Source organism: Erpetoichthys calabaricus, chromosome 4 (genome assembly GCF_900747795.2).
Source record: "Erpetoichthys calabaricus chromosome 4, fErpCal1.3, whole genome shotgun sequence".
Classification (NCBI taxonomy): Eukaryota; Metazoa; Chordata; class Cladistia; order Polypteriformes; family Polypteridae; genus Erpetoichthys; species Erpetoichthys calabaricus.
In genome coordinates this window covers 99,613,376-99,638,310 of record NC_041397.2, presented here as the reverse complement: position 1 = coordinate 99,638,310, position 24,935 = coordinate 99,613,376, and positions in this window count along the sequence as shown.

Here is a 24,935-nt window from a genome sequence, read left to right as displayed (position 1 = left end):
ACTCACCGGCATTTATACATTGTATTGTCATGATGTAAGTCCAAACACAGAATCAAAATTCAATGTGATCTTCAAGAAAAGTTCATTTTTATTGAAGTTTTAAAGTAAAAGTGAAAATAATGCATATGTAACAATTGCCATGAAAATAACAATCTCTTTAAATTGTATATTCGGTTAACCAAACCCAGGGGTGGGCGAGCGACGTGAGCAGAGGGCTGAGCCCCCGAGTAAGTTAAACAAGAAAGTCTCCAAAACCCAGTATTTCACATCTCTATATATGTAAAATCCAACGTCTGTCTGTATGTCTCTTCGCTTTTCACGAGATAACTACATAACGGATTTAGATTGGGGTTTTTTCTATACTTTGCTTGAACATTCCAGTTGATTTTGTGACCTCTCTCATCGCGCTAAGAATCATAGTTCGCTTGCAGGAGTGATATATTTGCGCTAATCCGAGTCAGAGGCTGCAGGGGAGGGGAGAGGGGGAAGCATGACGTCAGGAGTGGGGAGCCGGGCAGGGCCCTCCTTACTCACACGTCAGACTCTGTTCAAGTCAGTGTACCTCTGTGTTTTGGAGAGCACCTTGCCTTCGCTTAGCTAGTGATACCTGCTTGTTTATTGATTTTTAATGTTTATCCTGATTCACTACTACACGGGTGGAGGGTGGGGATGGCTAGTAAACATTCTAATACATAATAGCACTTGTTTTTAAGCTTTGGTTTTGCTTTTACATCTTTTCCCAGATTTCCTAGAATCAAATACTGGTAAATTGTTTTTGTTGATGGTTCAAAAGAAGAACAGACCCAAGTGATCTAAAGTGGCCGCAAACTTGACTCAAACTTCTAAACCATCGTAAGCCCATCTTTAATGTCTCATGTAGAACATCAGACACAGCGACAACTTCCACAACCCACCTTGTTATCCCTGACAGTATGATGTCACTGTCTGCCTGTCAGGTCTTCCTGTCTTGTGGCTGCATTTTGCTTCTCCCATCTTTCTGTTTAAACACACACAATAAAAAGCAATGCTCATTTTCTCTTAGGAGCCATACAGTAATCATCTTGGTCACACTTGTTTATTTACTTAAAAGCTACATCATGGCCAAAGTATTCTAAAGTAAAATACAAAGTAAACATTACGAGATGTATTTAATATGAATGAATGCTGCATATGAGTGAAATCTAAGAAAGAATTTTGATCTCATCCACATTTTATGGTTCATCTTAACTTACCTAATTGGAACAGCTGATGTTTATTATTCCTTTACTTATCCATCCATCAGTCTAGCAAAAATTTTAGAGTTGAAAGGAGCCAGAGCCGAAAATAAAAAAAAACATCAAGTCAAGTTTTGAAAGACCCTAACGTCTTACTGTCTACTACACTACTTGACAGCTTATTCCAAGTTTCTATCATTCTTTGTATAAAGAAAAACTTCCTAATGTTTGTGCAGAATTTACCCTGAACAAGTTTCCAACAGTGTCCCCGTATTCTTGATGAACTCATTTTAAAATAACAGTCTCGATCCACTGTACTGATACCCTTCATCATTTTAAACACTTCAGTCATGTCACCTCTTAATCTTCTTTTGCTTAAACTGTAAAGGCTCAGCTCTTTTAATCTTTCCTCATAATTCAACCCCTGTAGCCCTGGAATCAGCCTAGTCACTCTTCTCTGGACCTTTTCTAGCGCTGCTATGTCCTTTTTGTAGCCTGGAGACCAAAACTGCACACAGTACTCGAGACGAGGCCTCACCAGTGCATTATAAAGGTTGAGCATAACGTCCTTGGACTTGTACTCCACACATCGTGCTATAAAACATAACATTCTGTTAGCCTTCTTAATGGCTTCTGAACACTTTTGGAAGTCGATAGCTTAGAGTCCACTATGACTTCTAAATCCTTCTCATAAGGTGTACTCTCGATTTTCCGACCACCCATTGTGTATTCAAACCTAACATTTTTACTTCCTATGTGTAATACTTTACATTTACTGACATTAAATTTTATCTGCCACAAATCTGCCCAAGCCTGTATGCTATCCAAGTCCTTCTGTAATGATTTAACGGATTCCAAATTATCTGCTAATCCACCTATCTTGGTATCATCTGCAAACTTAACCAGCTTGTTACTTATATTCCTATCTAAATCATTTATACGTATTAAAAATAGCAGCGGCCCTAGCACTGACCCCTGTGGTACACCACTCTTAACATCGGCCAGCTCTGATGAGGTTCCTCGCACCATCACCCTCTGCTTCCTGTGTCTGAGCCAATTCTGCACCCATCTAAAAACATCACCCTGAACTCCCACTTCTTTTAGTTTGATGCCCAACCTCTCATGTGGCACCTTACCAAATGCTTTCTGAAACTCCAGATAAATAATATCATAAGCTCCACTTTGATCGTATCCTTTTGTTCCTCCTCATAGAATTCCAGCATGTTAGTAAAACATGACCTCCCTCTTCTGAACCCATGCTGACTGTTCAGAATAACTCCTGTCCTTGCCAGGTGTTGCTCAATCTTATCCTTAATAATTCCTTCCATTAATTTTCCTGTGATGCATGTTAAGCTTGCTGGCCTATAGTTGCTTGGATCTGCCCTGTCACCCTTTTTATATAATGGGATGATATTTGCCATTTTCCAGTCCTTCGGGATCTCTCCAGTGCACAGTGACTTCCTAAAAATATGTGTCAAGGGTTTATATATGTACTCACTAGCCTCCTTAAGAACTCGAAGGTAAATATTATCTGGTCCTGGTGATTTGTTGATTTCATCTTATTTAATCTGAGCAGCACTTCTACCTGTACAATTTCCAAATCCCTCAGTACCTCCTTAGTAGTCCTCTGGGAGGTTATCCACTTGCTTACTTGTGAACACCTCAGAAAAATGTAAGTTTAGGGCATCTGCTATTTAACTGTCTGTATCTTTTAATTCCCCTTCACTATTTCTGATGCACTTGACCTCCTCCTTGACTGTTTTTTACTACTAAAATACTGAAAGAATCTCTTAGGGTCGTCTTTCGCCTTATCTGCTATATTCCTCTCCAGCTGTCTTTTAGCCTCCCTGATATCCTTCTTAATGGTTGCCCTCATATTGTCATACACTCTACGATTCACTTTGTACTCATTAGTCTTATATGCCTTATAAAGCAGTTTTTCCTTTGCAACTTCTTTTTTAAATCTTTATTAATCCACCGTGGAGTTTTTTTTAATTTCCTATTAATTCCAAATTTAGGGATGTATCTGTCCTGCATTACATGTAAAACATTTTTAAACCTGTTCCACTGCTCCTCGACTGTCTCCACACTTAAAAGCTTATCCCAGTGTATCCTACTTAGATTTTGTTGCATCTGCTCAAAATTAGCCCTACCAAAGTTCAACTTAACAATTTTAGTCTTTGCATCTGTACTCTTACAAAATACTGAGAATTGTATTACATTATGGTCACTTGACCCTAGTGGTCCAATCACCTCTACATCCTCAATTCTATCCTGATTATTACAAAATACTAAATCCAGACAGGCTTCACCCCGTGTTGGTGCTTTAACATGCTGTGTTAAAAAACAGTCATTGATTACTTCTAAAAACTCCTGCTCTTGTACTCCGCCATCTGTAAGGTTATCCCAGTTAATATTTGGATAATTAAAGTCCCCCATGACTATAATATCTCCCTGTATACTTGCCTTTTTGATATTACTAAAAAGATGTGTGTTGAAATTCCTGTCTGAATTGGGTGGTCTATAACACACTCCTAAAATAAGACCTCTTTCCCTAATATTTTCCATGTGATGCCACATGTCCTCACTAAGATGGGGCTTATCATCCAACTGAAGAGGACTTACATTTAAATCCTGCTTGGCATAAACAGCAACCCCACCTCCTTTTCTGTTCTGTCTATCCTTCCTAAAAAATGTGTATCCCTCTATGTTACACTCATCCTCATCTTTGGCATTTAGCCAGGTTTCTGTTATTGCTATAATATCATAATTATGCTCTGCTACATACAACTCCAACTCACTTACCTTATTTTTGATACTTTTAGCATTAAGGTATTTTTGATGTGTTACTCCTTCTACATTTAAATGTTTGCTTAGAATTTACATTACTATGCATTTTTATTTCTACACCATTGTTTGTTCTTCCATGTATAGATCTAAACCTGGCCTGTCCTAAACTCCCTGCCCCCCCATTCCCTAGTTTAAACAATCCTCGACTGGCCTACACATACGCCTCCCCAATACATTGGTGCCCCTCCAGGTCCCAGGTCCCATCTGTTCCAAAAGGAGTCCCAATGCCCCATAAACCTATACCCTTCTACCCTGCACCAAGACTTGAGTCACATGTTAAGCCTTCTGATCTCCTCAATCTTACCTGGACTGGCGCTTGGCACAGGCAGAACTTTGGAGATGACTACCTTGTCAGTTCTGCTCCTCAGCTTGGCACCTAACTCCTTGAATTTGGGTCGCAGAACTGACAGACTACCCTTATGTATGTCATTTGTTCCGACATGGACAATGACAACTGGATCCACCCCCACTCTGGCCAAGAGCCTATCCACCCTTCCAGGGAGGTCTCCCATCTGTGCTCCCGGAAGGCAACACACCGTGTGAAACTCTCTCTCTCTGCAGCACACCTGCGCTTCAATCCCCCTAATGATTGAGTCCCCAACTATCACTACCTCTCTCTTTTTGGGAACTGGTTTTGAGGTGGCCTGTTGGGGCTCCTTGTCCCTGCCTACCACCTCACAATTATCAGAGAGCCTTATCTAGCAACATGGGGCTACAAGCAGGATCATGCATAGATGTGATGGCAGTCCACTGCAGGCCATACTTCCCAACCCTAGGCCTGTTAACCTAACTTGCAGGACTGTGAGAGGAAATATCTTCAATCAGAATTAAAAATATTGTACCAACACGTGTGATTCCATTTGATTTAGTTTAGTTTTTCAAATATTATTATTTTTATACCTATTACTGAGCCAGCAGCCAAACGACAGTGAGAAATGTCATCAAATGCGCACCAGTCACTTCCCAGGCAGCAGCAGGCTTTCTTTGAGAACTGCACTTCATATTTTTTTTACTCAGATCTACGGAGTGTTACTGATTGCAGGAATGGAGTGAGCCAGCTTACTGACCTATTTATTTAAAGTAATTGAGCACAGAAGAAAAGGGGGCAGAAGTGTGTGTGGGGGGTGGTGGGGGGATAGGCCTTCTGTGCAAAAAAAAAAAAAAAGAATTTGCAGCTCTGTGAGAAACCAAAAATTACAGCATCTCCGTTTCCATGGCAGCACAGATTCCCTCCTGTCCCCTGCCCCTCACTGACGCAGACGAGTGCAGTCCTGCTGCGTTAATAGCACCCGTGCCAGACCCACATGCATGCACACCCCCACATGCTGAAAACCCTGAGTCACTTGGTGACTGAAAGTTTACATCTTTTTCTCTCAATCTTATGTAGTAGTGACAGGAAAAGTGGGCAAATGAATGTCAGCCGCAGCAAGTGAGGAGGGGACCAAGAAGCTGGGACAATTAATAAAAAGGCAGCCTTTCTAAATGCCCAGCATGCCACTGCTGTTTCTGTATGTCCCCTTTGTAATTAATACATAGCCCAGGCGGCTCTCCCAGGTCTTTCCTGTCACTTAGCATTTGTGTACTCTAGCAGACTTACTTTATACAACAGGGGTGGCAGAGATTCACTGTTGCACACAGCGTGATCTTGGCATCTCCGGAACACCTTATTTATTAGATGTCAGACATCTGGTCCTTATACGGCTCAAGGATTTTCCATTGATAGACAGAGCAATTATTCAATACAATATTGTCATTTGTAAAACAAGGGGGAGGCGGGTGAAAGCTTTCAGATTAGGGCAACAGCTTTGTAAAATGAAAACATTCTTCTATGAGCGGATGCTGCCGGTTTGCATTTTCTGGTGCGTCTTTCACCAAGTGGCTTAACTGACGCAACGTGATTACACAATCGTCTGGGTATTTAATCGGAACAGATCGGGGGCTTATGGTATGGAAATGAATGCCTGTACTGAGCAAGTTAAAAAAAAATGAAAATGACAAGAACTCCTTTGAAACACTGCAGTAAAGGATTAGGCCTGTGACGGACAGTAATTTAATTTGAGCAAATAGGGCTCATGGACTTCAGATTCATGCTATATGTACTTGCAAATGTCTAAAATTTAAAAGTACTCACATTTTATATTGCCACTGTTAAGGTGGGGTGTGCGTGTTCTCCTGGTGTCTCAGGCAGCTTTTTAATCCACATTTTAAAGCCATGTAAATTAGGCTCACATGTAACTCTATACTGCCCCCGTGTGGTTATGATGGACTGGTGCAATGCACTGTGCCAGGTGCTGCCAGGATAGGCACTGGCCTCCATGACTCTAAACTGAGTTAAGCTGGTTTGATAACAGATGGAGGGTCTATTTAGATTTTATAGATTTACAGGATCATTATTGTCAGGTGTACACAATTAGAGTGAAATTATATGTGCTAATTAAACAAAATTTACCAAGCATTTCTGGTAGCGAATATGCTGTGCACACCAGTGATCTCATTTACTGAATTTGTCCCTAAAAATTTGCCATGTAGCTAGTTAGGACAACCTCTTTTTTGTTTTTTTTTTTTCAAGCGCCCCATGATGCTTTTCAAAGTCAGTGTGCCATCACAGAGTTGCAGTGGCCAGTGATGGAAGGGGATGTCACTATGTGATCTGCACTACCTCCTTGTTTTGAGTGGTATATGTGCAGAACTTGCACACGTGCGTATTGTAAGCGTACTCCACCTCACACATTATGTTGCTGCCCCACCTGTATTGTACATGCATGAAGAGTTTAAGGAGTATGCTCTCGTGCATTACGTCACTACTCAATCCAGTTAGGCTGGCACCTTGCATGTACAAAAAAAAAGAAAAATAAACCTTGAAATATTTTCTTTAGCTGACCATAATGAGAATACTTTTGATGATATTCATAGATTTATTGTACGCTATGTCTTCACTGCTAGATGAACCATGTTATGGTCCTCGCTTTGTGGCATAGATCATATAGAAATAGGGACAGCCAAAAACCGAGTCAATAACACTGATCCTTTGCATCACAGGCTCAGTGGATGTTGGTTAGTCATAGTGACAGGAGGTCGGGAGATGCTGAGACAGATAAAGAACTCGGCGTGCTGTGGAATCAGGGAGGCGCAGTGGTTGGCACTGCTACCTCACAGCTCAGGTCACAGCATGGTTAGCAGACACTTCCCTAGCCCTTGGGGATGCTTAAAACACCACTGCACCATTATAATTCACTCAGTTCCTCTTTCCTCTTTGACTTCAGTGAATTTTGACAAGTTCATTGAAATACTCCACGCTCCACTGAAACCATCTCCACACTTTCACAAAATTCAGGGCAAAGCGAATTCAGCAGGGTCTGCTAATCACTGGGGCTAATCAAACATACAACACATGACAAACCCACCAAGTGGTCAGTGTTCACTATCAGGAAGAACAAATAATGTAACACACTGTATGGCATCCGGAGACAACAAAATGCATCCATGAATTAGTCAGCTCATTCCTGTGAACCAGAATATGTGAGGCAAAACCACCTGGTGAACTACGCTTGAATGTAGGCTATCCAAGGCTTCATTTATTAGCTCACTGTTCAAAGCCCCCCCTGAACACACACACACAAACACACACCGTGCCTTCTTTCTTAACGCACCCTCCCATATGACCCTCTTTATTGTATTGTACTTTGTTGCCCTGTTATTTTTTACATTTCCCTCAGGGTACTGAACATCACTGCAGAAAATGTGTGTCAGATTCTGTTGAGTTTTTTTTCCATTTGCAGTACAAATATGAGGCATCATTTCTTCTCCATGGTGAAGTGTTAGGGATTTCAAAATATTTCATGCCTCAGATTTTTAAACAAGTATTAAACGATTTAGGTCCCTATAGAATTTCACTTTGAGAAGTTGATTCAAAAATCCTTTACAGAAAAGGCTGCAAGACCCCTTTTTATATATGAAATTGTGACACACTTTTGAGTCTGTAGTAGGTGACATATTGACACTTTCTGCAGCCCAAGGCCATGTTTGACATTAATATACCCTACATATCATATATTGTGCCTTAAACACATGAGAAAGGAACCACTTCAAACATATTTAACATACTCACAATGGTCACGTGGCAGGTCCAGTTTAAGGGGGAAAAGAGTTACAACTAAATGCATGGGGTGTCTATGTTCAAGATTTTATCCCCTAAACTGTTGTGTTTGTGACATTTCGGTGCAAATGAGTCATGTAGATGGGACATCTATCTATCCATCTTCCAAACACACTTATCCAGTGTAAGGTTGTGTGGAAATTGGAGCGTGTCCCAGCAAGCATCAGACACAAAGCAGGATGGGGTGCCAGTGACAGGGTTAACACACACAAGAGACAACTTAGCATTACCAGATCATCTAACCGGCATGTCTTTGGACTGTGGGAGTAAACCGGAGCACCCAGAGTAAACACATGCAGACATGGGGAGAACCCCACCCGGGACGTGAACCCTGGTCTCCTTGTTGCAATGCAGCAGGACTATCACTGCACCACTGTGCTGCCATTAAACACAAAAAAATGTCACAAATCATCTATCAGAAAATCACTTCCCCCACTGCCCCATGCCCTTAGTGACTTTATTTGCCCTCCACTATTGCTCTTGTTTCCTCATTCCATAGGAATCCAAAAAACATGACTAGCTTGAGATGGTAAAGAATTACTATATTCTTGGTGAAGTTCTCCATTAGTGGCCATCTTGTTGAGGTCTGTTTTCTCCATTCTGGTATGGATATGCTAAATTCACTGTTTATATGACTGATATATGTACAGTAGTGTGCATTGTTAGATAGATAGATAGATAGATAGATAGATAGATAGATAGATAGATAGATAGATAGATAGATAGATAGATAGATAGATAGATAGATAGATAGATAGATAGATAGATAGATAGATAGATAGATAGATACTTTATTAATCCCAAGGGGAAATTCACATACTCCAGCAGCAGCATACTGATACAAAAAACAATATTAAATTAAAGAGTGATAACAATGAAGGTATAACAGACAATAACTTTGAATAATGCTAACATATAACGTTATGTCATCACTAAGGTTCAGCACTCATTATGTATTTTTTAAAGTGTTTGAATGTTGTTTGAGTGAACAAGCTGAACTAAAGTTTCATGTGCTTACCATGAAATCAATACTAGATCTGAAAGTGGAATTCCTATGTAGGCCTGCTTTCTCATGCAGTCAACATTACCGGTTTGCCTATGATATTCTACATACCGTATATACTCACATTTAAGTTCTCCTGCTTTTTTTTACCATACAATTTCCGGTATTTTATAATGTCGGTTGTATAAGTTGAATGTGGAAAACTCACGCTATTGGTCCAAGAGATTATGTATGCTAACGCCTACATGAGAGAGTAACCACGGAGCACACTGCCTTTTTTTCTTATGTATTTTGCCTACGTGACCACACGGTAATACCCAAACTATTCCGAAGCGACATTTGCACTGTTTCGTGTTTTTTTTGCATCTCACACCCTCATACACATTTATCGTAAGAGCTTCCCTTATCTACGATGGAGCATTCGATCAGAAGAGAATATGAAGCTGGTTTTAAATTAAATGTCGTTGAAGTGGCAAAAGAAATTGGTAATTGCGCTGCTGCAGCAAAATTCGAAGTGTCTGAGAAACTGGTGTGAGATTGAAGGAAGGAAGAAGATGTTAAAAAAAAAATTAAGAGGCGTATTTTTGAATGGGCATATAAATCAGGGTCTGATTTTATTGTCGATTTTTCGGGTTTCAAGACCCGACTTATACGTGCATATATACGATAACCATATTTTCTGGTATGAATGTTTGTACAATGTTTGAGCAAACAAATGAACATCAAGGATGTGTGGCTATGATTAAAAGAACAAGAAGCTGTCACATGGCATCCATATTTTAACCTAACATGGTCGAGACAGATGATGTAATTTGTAATTCTTTATAAAAGCAGAAGACTTTTACTAGACAAGAGGAGACTGTGGAAGATTGTGGGTTCGCTTCCCAGTTCCTCCCTGTGTGGATAGCGCTTTGAGTACTGAGAAAAGCGCTATATAAATGTAATGAATTATTATTATTATTATTATTACCATCCAACCCATCAAGCTTGTTTAATTAGTTAACAGCTAATTTGTCTGAATGTTTCCTCAGGTACTTCTTAAGTTACAGCTTCAAAAACACGAGTTGGCATTTCAGTCCAGATTATCTCAACCCTTTCCTTGGAGATGTGATTTCTGAAATTTAATCTGAATTGACTTCTGTTTAATGTCAAACAGGGTTCTTGAGTTCATAATTCACTATTTAATGGAAAGGATTTTGCTCAATGTCATTGAGAATTTTAAAGACCTATATAATTGAAACTTCATATCCATTGGTTATGCATCCGCGGATTCAACCAACCACAGTTTGAAAATATATGGGAAAAAAAAAATTCCAGAAAGTTCCAAAAAGCCAAACTTAAATTTGCTCCACGCTGAGCACTACACTGAATCCACACAAATGAAATCTATCACTTATTGTTTTAGCGTTGTTTGCCTTGTGTCTTGTTTATTCACTACTTGTGTTTTTTCAGTATAAGAGAGATATTAATTTCTCTTTCAGGTCATTAAACAAAAGCAATCTGTAAAAGACAGAAAAAGTTATATTCCTGCTAATGTGTACTATGTAGTATGGCTACAATGGTTGCATCTGTACTAAGCATGTATCAACTTTATGTGGTCATTAATCCCTAAACAATACAATATAACAGCTACTTACACAACATTTAAATTGCATTGGATACTATAAGTAATCTAGAGATGATTTAAAGTATACAGGAGGATGTGTTATATGCAAATACTACGTCATTTTATGTAAAGGACTTGAGCATCTGCGGATTTTGATATCCATGAGGTTCCTGGAACCAATCACTACAGATACAGATGGACCACTATCATTTTTCAAAGGTTAATTTCCTTAGCCTGCCAAAGAAAGACATACCCCTTCATCAAGGACATACTTCTACGAGCTTCTCTGCATTGTCCGTATCCAGAGGGTTAAATTTATACTAAAGGGGAAACAGGAGCAAGCACGCCAAATGTTGTAATGAGTTTTCATGTTAGTAGAGGTATCCCTTCTTTATGTGGACCTTATAACCAAAGACTCAACACCAGATAGAGAGAAGCAACTATTAAAATATATTACGTTGGAGAGATGTCCGCTTAAAAGATGGTATACGTGTGCGTGATCTTAAAAGGAGTACTCCTGTCAAAATGAATTTTGTTACATATGTTACTTATCTGGAGTGGCACAGTGGGTAGCGCTGCTGCCTCGCAGTTAGGAGACCTGGGTTCACTTCCCGGGTCCTCCCTTCGTGGAGTTTGCATGTTCTCCCTGTGTCTGCGTGGGTTTCCTCCTATAGTCCAAAGACATGCAGGTTATGTGCATTGGCGATTCTAAATTTTCCTTGGTGTGTGTGTGCCCTGTGGTGGGCTGGCGCCTTGCCTGGGTTTGTTTCCTGCCTTGTGCCCTGTGTTGGCTGGGATTGGCTCCAGCAGACCTCCGTGACCCTGTGTTAGAATATAGTGGGTTGGATAATGGATGGATGAATGTTACTTATCCATGTAGTTTAAGTGTTGGCTGAGAAAAATTTTTAATCTCATGTTTGCATGGAGAATGGAGATAACAACACTTCTGAAATAACAGGTAAAAGTAATAAAAAGTATATGAAATAAATCGCACACTTCTCATGTTGCATAGCCCACAAGTGTCATCCAGATGTTTGCTCACAATGTTCCAATCACATAAATTTACACTGACATATATATATATTGTGAGACTTTCCTGGACACCACCAGTCGGAGACCACATCTTTATAAAATGCACACGTTTATTTTTCATTAAATAAACACAGTTCTTCACTCCACACAAAGCACACAGCAATAATCACCCTTAAATCAAGTCTTTTCAATGTCCTTGGCCGCCTTTACTCCTCCAGGGAGCTTCGTCCTTCTCCCACTCCCGACTCTGGCTCACTGACTGCAAGGAGGCGGCCCCTTTTATTCCTGCCCGGATGTGCTCCAGGTGGCTGATGACGTTCATCCGGCAGCACTTCCTGGTGTGGCGGAAGTGCTGCCCTTTGAACCGGAAGCACTCCGGGCATCCCTGGTCGATCCATCCGCCATCTTGCCAAGTGTGGCGGAAGTCATCACATCCGGGTCTCCTGAGGCTTAAAGCACCCCCTGGCGGTGGCCACGGTTCCCAATAGTACCAGTCCTCTTTGTCCTTGTCCCGTGGTCCTCTTTTGATCCAGGGCGACTGCCCCTTTGTGCCCCGGAAGCTATTAATGTCGCTTTCCGGTCCCTCCAGGCATCCCGGCCAGGTAATCACCGCAGTCATCTGTGACAATATATATATATATATCAATATATACTGTATATAAATATACAGTAAATATATATATATATATATATATACAGTATATATGTCTGTATGCATGTCTCTCCACTTTTCACAAGAGAACTACTTAACAGATATAGATCGGGTTTTTTCTATAATTTGCTTGAACATTCCGGTTGATTTTGTGACTTCTGTCATTGCGTGAAATATCATAGTTTGCTTGGGGTACCAATTTACTTGCGCGAATCCAAGACAGGGGCTGTGGGCTGAGGGGAAGGAGCGGGGCCCACTTCTCTCACGCGCCAGCCTCCATTCGAGTCGCTCTACCTCTCGCCACGTGTTCGAGCATACCTTTCCTCCGCTTAGCTAGCAATACTTGTTTGTTCAGGAGACATTATCATCTAGAGATTGTTAAAGTGTACCATTTGACGTCTTTGAGAGAGAGATCACAGCTACGTGTGTTTTAGAGGGTACCTGCTCATTGGCAGAGATATCACGGCCACATGCTCTTCTCCCCACGCAGGGGATGCTCTCCTGTCAGAGCTGAACACAATCAGATACAGTGGCAATGTTTGATGTTGGAGTGTACCTACCTTCTGCTTGGTCAGAATTAAATTTAAAAAAAAAATTTTCTTGGTTTTTAAACTTTGCCCTGTTTCACTACTACATGGGAGGAACTGCAGGGGACAGGTAGTTGTTAAATAAAACCCCTCCAGAAAATGTTCTTGTGAACAAAAATGAAGCATGGTGACAATGTGCAAGAGCATTTGAACAGAAAACCTGCCTCCCTGCCTCATTCATTGATCAGGGTTCCAGCCAAGTAGCAGCTCATTCTTTAGCACACATTACTCTTCAAGTGGTATCAACAAAAAGTGTGCACTAAGAGACATGTAAAACTAAAGATTAAAAATGAAAGAAAAGCAAGACAAAAAATGATCAGAAACAGAATATGCCATGCACTTCTGCATAATCAAGAAGATTCAACAAGCAGGTCAATTCAGCTATGCAGTTTCAGAGACTGCTGAGGTACTCCGGTTGGGTTTCACTGCTGAATGAATGTAAATGTAACAGTGCGAGATGGGTGTGGTACAGTATGTGAGTGAAGTCTGTGGTAGTATGTGATTTAAAATAAATAAAGGAGAGGTGTAGGTGTGCATGGCTGAGCAGCTCCAGAGTGTTGATGGAACAATCGACTGATCATGCATTCACGTGCAGACTTGTGTGATCCGGTCGATTGCTCTTTTAGTTCTCTGGGGTCTGTAATCAGTGCCAGCACACTTGCATCCCAAACACTATAAAAGAAGCCTAAGCAGGAAACAAGGGAGGATACCAACAAAGAAAAGAAACGACAGACAGAAAAGAATTGGAATTTAGAACAAAAACTAAAGTAAAGCAATGGTGGAATCACAGAAGAGCAGGGGTGATGTTGAGTGGAGGAAGGCAGTCAGGGAAATGAGTCCATGGAAGTGCAGTGCATGGTCAACGCTTGAAGGGGGGCTGAAAGGTCGCTCTTGCTGAGCATACTAGGAGAAGGAGTGACCCAGTGCTCTACAGTAAGTGGGCTCCTGCCTTAAGGCTGTGTGGTAGCGGAGAACAGGAGACAGAGCAGCGCTTGGCTTGGTGCCTCGTGGACACTGAACGACTGCCAGAGAGGACCTGAGCCTGGATTTTAAAGGGTTGACTGTATCTGCCACTCAGGAAACCTAGAAGGGTGAGCTGAGGAATCGCTGGTTTTTATTATCGCTCAGAGTTGTTGTGAAAGGATAGATTCTGCAATTTTATGGATTAATTTATTGTTATTGGTTCAACCTTCATTTCAACACCTGTTTTTATTAGATTATTTGTTTATAGAAGAATCTGCACTGTACTGTTTGCACATGGTTACTAAATAAAACAATGTTGCACCAACTCTTGCTTGTTTGTGTCCTCATTTGAATGGCTCATCCCAGTCAAGCTATCAATGGTTCTGGGTTCAAGGATGTTGCTGCAGCTGGAGCCAATCCAGACCACACAGTGGGTCTATAATTTAAATACTTATTCATGTCTGAATGTGTTCCTTCAAGAGCACGTTTACTGGAGGTGGTTTATTTTCCAATATTTTAGTAAAAATACATATGTTGAGAAGTTATGAGCATACAACTGGATCACCTGATGCCTGGATTATGTGAGATGGGTAACATGACACTTTTATTCATGGATGGTGTCACACATGTGTGAATGTGTTAAGTGGGAGTACAGCACAGAGTATGGGGTTAATTCATTGTACTAATGCCTCTACTCCCTCTGCTGCAGACCTCCAGAAGACAAACCCACCGAAATCTTCTCCCACTTCCGGCAGCATTTCACAACCCTGTTGACCTCACTTCCACCTGAAGACACACTTCTTCCATTCCCTCAAATATAAAGCCGGAGCATTTGGTTTTTAAGTTGCCGTCTATGTTGCGACTCGGTGCTTAATAACTGCTCATTGTTTTGAGTTATTTTGTGCAAAACCTGATACTATATGGGGTGGAATCCCCAAACTTTCATATTGTTTCTTGTCTCTTATTACAATGGTTTTAATATTATTTGCTGTTGTCCAGGGTTGATCTCCATAGACTTTTATTATATTACAAAATTGCAATTTCCATTCAAGATTACATTTTGTTTCTAGCCATCAGTGCACACTACATGATGAAAGTCTTCTTCTTCTTCTTTTGGCTGCTCCCGTTAGGGGTTGCCACAGCGGATCATCTGTCCGCATATGGATTTGGCAAAATTTTACACCGGATGCCCTTCCTGACGTAACCCTCCTCATTTATCCGGGCTTGGGACCAGCATGAAGAAACACACTGGTTTGTGCATCCTCTGTGGCCGGGTTACACTGCATGATGAAAGTGAGATATCAAAAAAATATCATTTTTGGCTACAGTATTCCTATAATATGCTGGCATTGCCAATATTAAAACGTAGCCTTGATAATTAAAGCAAACAGTGGTAAAGTCTGCTTTTTAAATCTAAGCACTGCTTTTATTGAATCCTTGTACAGTAACTAAAATCGGGACAATATACTTTTTAAGAGGAAGTAAAAAAAAAGAAAAGTAAAACAAGTGTTACCTTTTTCTTTACATACTCCAAATACCTAATCAAGTTTTCTTCAAGTAAGCATTTTGTTGAGGCGTGCTGTATTTAAACATTTTCTCTGCTTTTAGTGTACAAATGTAAGGGATGACCCTACTTAGCATGACAGAATATCAATCTACTTTGAAGCGGTGAATCGGTAATATCAGTACTGAGGACCACTAGAGCTCCAGACAGCAGCTTTATACATTTTAAACAATGCCTTTAACATGATCACTTTTCCAGTTTCCCCAGGGTATTTATTCTAAGGCCTGATTATAACAAGATACATTGCAAATAAAATGCGTAACATATCTGTGGGTCACCCTGCCCCGATGCCATTACGAAGAAGCAGAGCAAACTAAAAGTCTGCAGGTTTTCCATTAGCACTGCATAATAAAACATAGCACAAGTCATCCACTGTCTACAAATGAAAGGAACAGGAGTGCACTCTCAAAATTTGTATTACAATTATTACATAATTATTCCAAGGTCGGCAGGATGTCCTTCTGGCATTTGCAATGCCTCAAAGAATCTAGCACACTAGCTGTGAGCTTCTGGGAATTCACTCCAAAAACTAAGTCTGATGACGAAAAAATTGCTAGTGCTGATTTTATTCAAATGTAGAAGAGTTTCACGGGGAATAATAGCTGATCTGGGGTTTCCTTGGCTTGGGTCAATATAGAGAAAAAAAAAATGTCTACCCTTCAAATGTGAAGCGTGGATAGCCTGATGCAAGGCCACCAGTGTGGACAGCTTTTCAATATTGATGGACAGGCACTGCCTCTACTGTAAAGAGGGGGCTGAATTCATTTCCTTGATTTCCCTACATGGTATTTAGTTACAGGCCTTGATGGTGCAGTGGTCAATGCTGCTGTGTCACAGCTCTCGCACACACCCTCCATACTGCAGATGTTCTATCAGATGGTTGTGGCGAGTGCCCTCTTCTACGCAGTTGTGTGCTGGGGAGGCAGCATTAATGAGAAGGATGCCTCACGCCTGGACAAACTGGTGAGGAAGGCAGGCTCTATTGTTGGCATAGAGCTGGACGGTTTGACATCCGTAGCAGAGCAACGGGCACTCAGCAGGCTCCTATCAATTATGGAGAATCCACTACATCCATTAAACAGTGTCATCTCCAGACAGAGGAGCAGTTTCAGCGACAGACTGCTGTCACTGTCCTGCTCCACTGACAGACTGAGAAGATCATTCCTCCCCCAAACTATGCGACTCTTCAATTCCACCAGAGGGGGTAAATGTTGAACATTATTCAAGTTATTGTCTGTTTTTTACCTGCATTTTTTATTACTCTTTAATTTAATATTTTTTGCTGCTGGAGTATGTGAATTTCCCCCTGGGATTAATAAAGTATCTATCTATCTATCTATCTATCTATCTATCTATCTATCTATCTATCTATCTATCTATCTATCTATCTATCTACTGCAGCCAGGTCACTGTACTTGTGAGATTTTCTCTGCATGCTCCAATTGCTGCCTGCATGCCAAAGACACGTAGCTTAGGTTAACTGGCAGCTCTAAACTGGCCGGGAGCAAATTATCGCGAGTTCGCCTAGACATGGCTTGTCATCCTCACTAGGGTTGCTTCCTTTCTAGTGCCATATGCTGCCGGGATATGCTCAGTCAGAACTAGATAAACAAGGCAGAAAAGGGATGGTGAGATTTAGAGTAGTATACATTTAAATTGTGACTCTTGAGGGTCCTGTAAGACCTCCATTCACATTTAATTTGAGAATGGCAGAGGGGGCACTTCAACATTCATGAAGGCAGAAACAACAGGCCCACGCCTCAGAGCAAAGGCAGTCGCCTCCATGCAAGACAGAACTGAAAAGAATTCAAAACTCATGTCAAGTGGCTTAGAACAGAGTCACCCCATAGCTTGGTCCTCACACAATTTACTAGAGAAGAAAGGTTCCAAAGATGTCCGATCAATCAAGTTCTACACACATCTCAAGAATAATTAAAGCAAACCTGAGCAGAATTTGGAAGTGGGGCAAAAAAGTATTTAGCCAGCCACCAATTGTGCAAGTTCTCCCACTTAAAAAGATGAGAGAGGCCTATAATTTTCATCACAGGTATACCTCAACTATGAGAGACAAAATGAGAAAAAAAAATCCAGAAAATCACATTGTCTGATTTTTGAAGAATTTATTTGCAAATTATGGTGGAAAAAAAGTATTTGGTCAATAACAAAAGTTCATCTCAATACTTTGTTATATACCCTTTGTTGGCAATGACAGAGGTCAAACGTTTTCTGTAAGTCTTCACAAGGTTTTCACACACTGTTGCTGGTATTTTGGCCCATTCCTCCATGCAGATCTCCTCTAGAGCAGTGATGTTTTGGGGCTGTCGCTGGGCAACATGGACTTTCAACTCCCTCCAAAGATGTTCTATGGGGTTGAGATCTGGAGACTGGCTAGGCCACTCCAGAACCTTGAAATGCTTCTTACGAAGCCACTCCTTCGTTACCCGGGTGGTGTGTTTGGGATCATTGTCATGCTGAAAGACCCAGCCATGTTTCATCTTCAATGCCGTTGCTGATGGAAGGAGGTTTTCACTCAAAATCTGACGATACATGGCCCCATTCATTCTTTCCTTTACACGGATCAGTCGTCCTGGTCCCTTTGCAGAAAAACAGCCCCAAAGCATGATGTTTCCACCCCCATGCTTTACAGTAGGTATGGTGTTCTTTGGATGCAACTTCGCATTCTTTCTCCTCCAAACACGACAAGTAGAGTTTTTTTCATCTGACCATATGACATTCTCCCAATCCACTTCTGGATCATCCAAATGCTCTCTAGCAAATTTCAGATGGGCCTGCACATGTACTGGCTTAAGCAGGGGGACACGTCTGGCACTGCAGGATTTGAGTTCCTGGCGGCGTAGTGTGTTACTGATGGTAGCCTTTGTTACTTTGGTCCTAGCTCTCTGCAGGTCATTCACTAGGTCCCCCCGTGTGGTTCTGGAATTTTTGCTCACTGTTCCTGTGATCATTTTGAACCCACGGGGTGAGATCTTGCGTGGAGCCCCAGATCGAGGGAGATTATCAGTGGTCTTGTATGTCTTCCATTTTCTAATAATTGCTCCCACAGTTGATTTCTTCACACCAAGCTGCTTACCTATTGCAGATTCAGTCTTCCCAGCCTGGTGCAGGTCTACAATTTTGTTTCTGGTGTCCTTTGACAGCTCTTTGGTCTTGGCCATAGTGGAGTTTGGAGTGTGACTGTTTGAGGTTGTGGACAGGTGTCTTTTATATTGATAACGAGTTCAAACAGGTGCCATTAATACAGGTAACGAGTGGAGGACAGAGGAGCCTCTTACAGAAGAAGTTACAGGTCTGTGAGAGCCAGAAATCTTGCTTGTTTGTAGGTGACCAAATGCTTATTTTCCACCATAATTTGCAAATAAATTCTTTAAAAATCAGACAGTGTGATTTTCTGGATTTTTTTTCTCATTTTGTGTCTCATAGTTGAGGTATACCTATGATGAAAATTACAGGCCTCTCTCATCTTTTTAAGTGGGAGGACTTGCACAATTGGTGGCTGACTAAATACTTTTTTGCCCCACTGTATATACATGAGATATTTCAGGTTTTGAGCTTTAATACATTTTCAAAACTTTCTGAAAGCACATTTTCACTTTGTCAGTATAGGTTAATGAGTGTAAATTAATGGGCAAAAGTGGCATACGTAAACATTTATAATTAAATAAAATGTGCAGAAAGTGAAGGGGTCTGCATGCGTTCTGAATCCACTGCATTTGCCATATCAAGCCGGAATAAAAAAGGATCCTTTTCTCCCTCATTTCTACAAAGTGGAAGCTAGTTACTCTTTTGACTTAAGCTTTGCATGTAATTACTTCTCAACCTTAATTATTGTAATATTTAATTTGTCTTAGACTGGATCCTTTCAACTTTTGCTTTAAAATAACATCCATGACACTGTAGCAAGCAAAGGGCTGTACTGCAAACAGACTAAAGACCACCTTTCAAACTTTGCATTACCCCCAGACCTGTTGTTGGCTATTAAAATTTATTAAAATTGTAGTTTTTCATGTAGTATTACAAAGACAAGTCTTTATAGCCAAATGCTTCCGAGATGTTCTGAGAAAAGGAAATAAACATGGAGAGTGTGCTCTTGCATTTCAGTGAGCCACCTAGCTGACAATATTCAAAGAAACGTGAAATAGAACTCCCCAGCAGTAATTACAGGCAGTAACAGGTCGAAGCTCAGATTCTGGGATGGACGGTTCATGGGATGCTACTCTTTCATTCAGTGGTACCGTCGATGGATGCTTAAAGCAAAATAGTCAGACAAGTGCATTGTGGGGTGACCTTTGCAATGAAGAGGCCCCAGTAGCCAAAGAAGGTTTACATTTCAGACTGCACAGCTGCTGATTCTGCAGCAGGATGTCAGCTGCTTATACTTCTTAATAGCAGGGGTTTCTGAAAAGACTTTGAGCTCCAAGCACTAATTGCTGTGGACATGGAAGTCAATCAAAGGAGGATAGAGAATACTCTGGGCAAAAGGCCGCTGCCACTCACACCTCATGGAAGTGCTCATGGAACTCTAATAAAAATGAATTCAGTTCTTTCCTGCGGTTAAGAAAATAGGTCCTACATATATTAAGTGGAAGTCAGCCACACTAAAGGAAAATTGTGCAGCAAAACACTTGTAAGGTCTGTGAGTGTCTTCAGTGCAGATAAGGCCACAGTGGGAAGCAGGAACAATGTAGGGAGGTCTGAAAGGCTCAGCTGAAACGGCAGAAAAGCTGATCAACCACAAATGCATATTCATTGTCTGGAGAGGCCCTTCAGCGAGTTTTCTTTTACCTATAGATGTACTTGGAACAGAAGTTCAATGAAAGCAGAGTATCTCCCAGGGTGGTTGGCTCTGACAATGGGCTGTGATCTGTGTGTAGAGATTGTTTCCGATTTTAAACAAGAAGCCTAAAAAGAAAGGAATAAAGCGTGCTCTTTTTTAACACAATGCCTTGGTTAAGTCTTCCTTTTCCCACAGGTAGGCCAGCATGTCCTTTAAACACCGACCCACAGATGTGAAACCTGCAGCAGGATACGCAGGCTTATTAAACACTGCCATTTGCGTGGAGATAAGCAGGCAGCAAGCAAAAGAGCACCGACCCTTCTGTCAGCTGAACAACCACAAAGGTGAGGGCCACAAACCTGCACTATGCCCGTCTCCCGCAGCAGAACAACATGGCACATTTTCATGGAAGACCCCCTAATTGATCTCCACAGATTGCAATCTGCTCCACAATATGCCACTCTTCTTGTCTGAAAGGTCTCTCTTTTATTCCCCTTCCCGGTAGCAGCTCTCGGCAACTTAAAATGTTAATTTATTATCATTTTAATTACTCGGTACACTTAGATCAGCTGCTTTTGACCGCAGTGCACATTTCTTCTTGTTTGTAAACCAAAAATATTCACACAAACCTCCCTTGCACCCACTTAGCTATAGCTGAGTAGTACACTTCAACAAATGATTCACTGCTTGGATCAATTATTACGAACCAGCTGTATCTGCACTTCAAAGGCAAAATAAAAAGGAAAAAATGTGCAAATGGCATTGATCATCGATCTGTTGACAGCGGGACACGTGGCTCTGGACGGACACCACTACCATCTGAGTATTACTAAAAGCAGGTGGCATTTCCAGAACATTTGTGATCGTCTCCTCATCCCCTTGATCTACACTCTCTTAAGAGAGAACTGAGCTCATCTGTCCTTGTGTTCTGCTTTTAAATTGTGTTTCTTTTAATCATAAGTGACTATTGCTCCATTTCTTCAATAAATGTGCCCGGTCACAGTGTAAACGTCTAGATCACATTATTCAGCAGCCACCAAACTAGCACACTGCAGGCTCACGGCCAGCAAAACCTAGCGCCATTCTCCTGTGCTCCGTCCAGCCCTTGCTGCCTATCCTCGATCTTTCAAGACAGTGTTTCTTCAATTATGGCTTGTGGATGTTTGTAATGAGTCTGCGCATACTTGGGTAGTAAAATTAGCCGAGTTCATCCAAGCGTGAATTCTGTGGTGAGGGATATACCACCCTTTGCTTAAAATATTAGTTATTGTGTTAACACATGATCGGAAATGTAGCCTATAACCAACACCATTGATACATCACTGAGAGCTTTCACCTCTATGGTAAGAAAATACAACAAATATTTCCCACAACACCACAATCAGTGAAACAATCCAACTGTGATGACTGACAAGCAAAGCCGCGCAAAAGAAAGGACAGAGACGAGGGAGTGACACAGACAGGCTTGTGAGGTGAAGGGTCTGCGGTGGTAGATTGCAAAGTCAAAACATGAATAAGAGCCGGGGGACACACAAGGGTGTAATGATTTTCAGGGTATTGTGGAGGGTGACAGAATAAGGAGGGGATAGATAGATAGATAGATAGATAGATAGATAGATAGATAGATAGATAGATAGATAGATAGATAGATAGATAGATAGATAGATAGATAGATAGATAGATAGATAGATAGATAGATAGATAGATAGATAGATAGATAGATACTTTATTAATCCCAATGGGAAATTCACATTCTTCAGCAGCAGCATACTGATACAATAAATAATATTAAATTAAAGAATAATAATAATGCAGGTGAAAAACAGACAATAACTATGTATAATGTTAAATGTTAACGTTTACCCCCCCGGGTGGAATTAAAGAGTCGCATAGTTTGGGGGAGGAACGATCTCCTCAATCTGTCAGTGGAGCAGGACAGTGACAGCAGTCTGTCGCTGAAGCTGCTCTTCTGTCTGGAGATGACACTGTTTAGTGGATGCAGTGGATTCTCCATAATTGATAGGAGCCTGCTGAGCGCCCTTCGCTCTGCCACAGATGTTAAAATGTCCAGCTCCATGCCAACAATAGAGCTTGCCTTCCTCACCAGTTTGTCCAGGCGTGAGGCGTCTTTCCTCTTAATGCTGCCTCCCCAGCACACCACTGTGTAGAAGAGGGCGCTCGCCACAACTGTCTGATAGAACATCTGCAGCATCTTATTGCAGATGTTGAAGGACGCCAGCCTTCTAAGGTAGTATAACCGGCTCTGTCCTCTCTTGCACAGCGCATCAGTATTGGCAGTCCAGTCTAATTTATCATCCAGCTGCACTCCCAGGTATTTATAGGTCTGCACCATCTGCACACAGGATATATACATGTTGTGACGTAACAATGTTGTATGTTAAAGACATTTTCAGTTAGCCATGCTCAACTTGTAAAGAAGACCTTGTAATTAGATTGGCATGCCTCAGCGAGGAAGAATTTCTTCTAGTAAAATTATCTTAAAGTGGTTCGATAAATTTGAGTCTATTGATAGTGTGAAGGGTGCGTTTGTTGGACCGTAGAAAGGTTCAGGAGTACCAGAAAATATCAAAAGGGTGAGACAGGCTGCAGAACCTCGTCATCAGCATTTAGCACCATGTCAGATGGCGGCATTAAACATCTGGATTGTTCGTCAAATTGTTCATCAAGATTTACTGTGTCACCTGTATAAAATGCAGTTTTTAGGAATAATTTAGCCACACAACTTTTTTACTCCATTTATTGAATTGTTACATGAAAAGTGGGATATGTTGCCCAATTTGTGAACTCATTTGGAAGAATATAGTGTCAGTGGTCCTGTTCCTTTGACAAATGTTATTTTTAAAAAATAATGTTATTTAAGACAGCTAAACAAAATGTAAATAATATATTTTTTTATTTACTTTATTCCTTTGGTAGCACTGCTCCCTTGCAGTAAGGAGATCGGAGTTCTTGTACTGTGTCCTCCCTTGTCTGGAGTTTGCATGTTCTCCCTGTGTCTGCGTGGGTTTCATCCTGGTGCTCCGGTTTTCTCCCAGAGTCCAAAGACATGCAGGTTAGGTGAGAGGGTGATACTAAATTGGCCCTGGTGTGTGCTTGGTGTGTGTTGGGTTTGTGTGTGTGTTTGCCCTGTGATGGTCTTATGCCCCAGGCTAGCTGACCCTGTTCATCAGGACTAAGCAGGTTAGAAAATAACTGTCTGGCTATTTCTTATCCAGAGGTATGAGACATATGATTAAGTTAAGAGACCATTAATAATAATTACAATTTGCTACTCAACGTGCTTTACATAGACAGAGGGTAACCACTTCAACCACCACTAATGTGTAGCACCCGCATGGATGATGCGACGGTGGCCATTATTGTGCCAGTACGCTCATCAGACATTAGCTATTAGGTGGTGAAGTGGTGAGAGAGATAATTAGTGAATTAGAGAAGGAGATGATTAGGGGCCAGAATGGATGAGGCCTTGGTGGGTAATTTAGCCAGAACATCAGGATATAAACCCTACTCTTTTCGATAGATGTCCAGGGATCTGTAATGACCACAGAGAGTCAGGACCATGGTTTTGCTCATCTGAAGTAGGTGCCATTTTTACAGCAGTGTCCCCATCACTGCACTGGGGCACTGGGATCTACACAGAGACCACAGTGTAAGCTCCCCCTGATGGCCTCTCCAACACCTCTTCCAGCAGCAACCCAAGCTTCTCCAAGATGGTCTCCCATTCAAGTACTGGCCAGGCCCCAAAAAGCTTAGCTTCAGGTGGATAACCTGTTTTAAAGTGCAGGTAGTGGTACTATACCATAGTATTTTCTTTTCAAAAATCAACACGTCCATGTGCTGCGTCCGTTATAAAGAATTTATTTGTCTACGTTTTCCTAAAGCTTATGCTAATAATGTCAGAAGTGGTAAATCTCAGGAGTTTGTTTTGAATGATAATTATTGTTTTATTAACATTATACTTGCTTTCCACTTTTCTCTTTTATTATTACTCTTGTGAAACATGTACTTGAGTGGAAACAAAACTATTTATCGTGTTTTTATTATACAGCCATTACTTTTTCGTCTTTCTATGGCTCTGCTGTTATTATGGTAATAATCTTCTTTTTGGGCCCTCACGATTTTTTTATGTGGGTCCTCAGAGTAAAAGGTTTAAGAAATTGTGTTGTAATTGATGGCTCTACACACTGTGATACATTGGGACCCTTACCTAAAAACAGAAGTTCTTGAAAAATGACCCCTGCCTAGTCCCTGGGCCTGAAAAAATGGGTCTTGAAGCATCTTCTACCTCATACAGTACAGTGCTTTGCTATAGTTCTACTCTAAACAAACTCCCTTTCTCACTGTTTCTCTCACTCTATCCATCTTTTCCAGGCCCTGATTTCACTTCCTATTGCCATCTTCTCTCTGCACTACAGCCTCCGATGGTCGTGATGCAGTTTTAATTCTACACCCCTCAGGCCCCCACTAGTTTGGCCACTGGATTACTTTTTTT